This window comes from Salvelinus sp. IW2-2015, unplaced genomic scaffold (genome assembly GCF_002910315.2).
Source record: "Salvelinus sp. IW2-2015 unplaced genomic scaffold, ASM291031v2 Un_scaffold463, whole genome shotgun sequence".
NCBI classification, from domain to species: Eukaryota; Metazoa; Chordata; class Actinopteri; order Salmoniformes; family Salmonidae; genus Salvelinus; species Salvelinus sp. IW2-2015.
The window spans coordinates 364,085-366,859 of NW_019942557.1; positions in this window are offsets into that span (position 1 = coordinate 364,085).

Sequence of the window (2,775 nt, forward strand, 5' to 3'; positions counted from 1 at the left end):
ATCCCCTTCGTCAAAATGGGAGAGGAGACAAGTTTAGACTTTAAATAGAAGCAGTTTGATGGAGCACATCATTGAACTTTCCATTAAAGCATGAACCTTCCGTCAACGTTAGAACAATACAAAGGCGTACTGTCTGTCTTCATAATACGCCTCCTATTTTGTATCCTGTGAGAAAAGCACCGTTTATCTTACCAGGATATAGAACAATCCTAGCCCACGAAGCAGCACATCACAAGGTCCTTCTATTTAACCTGTGTCATTCTAGTCGGGCGGCCAAGCTTTGTGTTTCACTAAATAGTGTATTGATTCACTAAACTGCGTATTGATTCAAGGCTCCAGTCTTATTCTTCTAAAATACTCCAATGTATCTGTCATAGTCAAAGCAGACACGTGCACCAGAGGTGTGAGGCACCTTGGACAGAGTCTGTTGGACTACAGTACCAGTCAAAAGTTTGGACACACCTACTCATTCAAGAGTTTGTCTTTATTATTTTCACTATTTTCTACAGAATAATAATAATAGTGAAGACATCAAAACTAGTGAATAACACATGGAATCATGTAGTAACCAAAAAAATGTTAAACAAATCAACAGATATTTTAATTTGAGATTCTTCAAATAGCCACCTTTTGCCTTGATGACAGCTTTGCACACTCTTGGCATTCTCTCAACCAGCTTCATCTAGAAGGCTTTTCCTGCGGTCTTGAAGGAGTTCCCACATATGCTGAATACTTGTTGGCTGCTTTTCCTTCTCTCTGTGGTCCAACTCATCCCAAACCATCTCAATTGGGTTGAGGTCGGGTGATTGTGGAGGCCAGGTCATCTGATGCAGCACTCCATCACTCTCCTTCTTGGTCAAATAGCCCTTACACAGCCTGGAGGTGTGTTGGGTCATTGTCCTGTTGAAAAACAAAAGATAGTCCCACTAAGCCCAAACCAGATGTGATGGCTTATCGTTGCAGAATGCTGTGGTAGCCAAGCTGGTTAAGTGTGCCTTGAATTCTAAATAAATCACAGACAGTGTCACCAGCAAAGCACCCCCACACCATCACACCTACTCCTCCATGCTTCATGGTAGGAACCTCACATACGGAGATAATCCATTCACCTACTCTGCGTCTCACAAAGACACGGCGGTTGGAACCAAAAATCTCAAGTTTCCACCAGTCTAATGTCCATTGCTCGTGTTTCTTGGCATAAGCAAGTCTCTTATTATTGGTGTCCTTTGGTAGTGGTTTCTTTGCAGCAATTCGACCATGAAGGCCTGATTCACACAGTCTCCTCTGAGCAGTTGATGTTGAGATGTGTCTGTTACTTGAACTCTGTGAAGCATTTATTTGGCCTGCAATTTCTAAGGCTGGTAACTCTAATGAATTTATCCTCTGCAGCAGATGTAACTCTGGGTCTTCCTTTCTTGTGGTGGTCCTCATGAGAGCCAGTTTCATCATAGCGCTTGATGGTTTTTGCAACAGCACTTGAAGAAACTTTCAAAGTTCTTGAAATTTTCCACATTGACTGACAATGTCTTAATTAAAGTAATGATGGACTGTCGTTTCTCTTTGCTTATTTGAGCTGTGCTTGGCATAATATGGACTTGGTCTTTTACCAAATAGGGCTCTTCTGTATACCACCCCTTGTCACAACACAACTGATTGGCTCAAACGCATTAAAAAGGAAAGAAATTCCACAAATTAACTTTTAAGAAGGCACACCTGTTAAGAAGTTAATTGAAATGCATTCCAGGTGACTACTGTTACGGAGTCTAGTTGATAGGTAATCGACTAGTTGGACTGTTCCCCAGACTCCACGCGTAGGGACTTGTACAATGCTTAACAAGGCTATTGCTAATTGAATTTAACATTGGTGTCTGTCTTTATTCCTTATCCGACATAACATACAGAAATCATCGGTTCTATGAGAGGTGGCTCGTGAAAATCACACGTTAGTTATTTTTGTAGCTAAGTTACAGTATTATGGCGGTATTACACGTTTCCATATGCGAACGACACGTCCGTTTCCGTACTACCTATGATATCCAGTCTTGTTAGCGTGCTAGCTAGCATCACCCACCTCCCATGACTAGAAGCGCTAGGAACTCCATATTCCACCATTGCTATTATTGCGCAGCGAACATTCCGCCACCGCAAGACAGTCCACAACTGGTTTCTCATGCAGGAGAGTGGACTTTTGTAGAATTGGAGACCTCATTGTGGATCTGAGGCTGACATCATAACCACAACTTCAGAAGGATAATTTTCATTATCTTCGGAGGAAACCTCACTGCGCTGACGCGAGGGGCCACGAGAGATACCTAACCAAGGTTGGAGATAGATAACTGGCAACAAACGGAGGGCACCATAATAATTTGCGGGGTTGCATTTGGGGACAACGGTTTAACCTCTGATGCAGAATCTCTAGACCAAGATGGAACGTCTATTCAGTGTACAGTGCAAAGGCGCAGTATTTCTACCGGTTTCGGCGGATGCCAGGACAATGCTCACTCTCCCATTCCACACACGGACGACAAGCGATGTGTGCAAAGCTATATTGGATGCATTGGAGAATAGCTTCAAACCCGCCAGAAAACGTCATTGAACGAACAGGTCGTTTTCCGGAAGCTGCAAACATGGAAGAGAGGGTGAGATCATACACAACTCTGTAACCGCTTTGCAGAGCGAATCCGCCACTTGTGAATACGGGGGATTGAAATAGATGACTGATTCGTGACAAAAATAGTGACTGGGAATTGCGAAAATGAGAATCGCGCCCGGCGT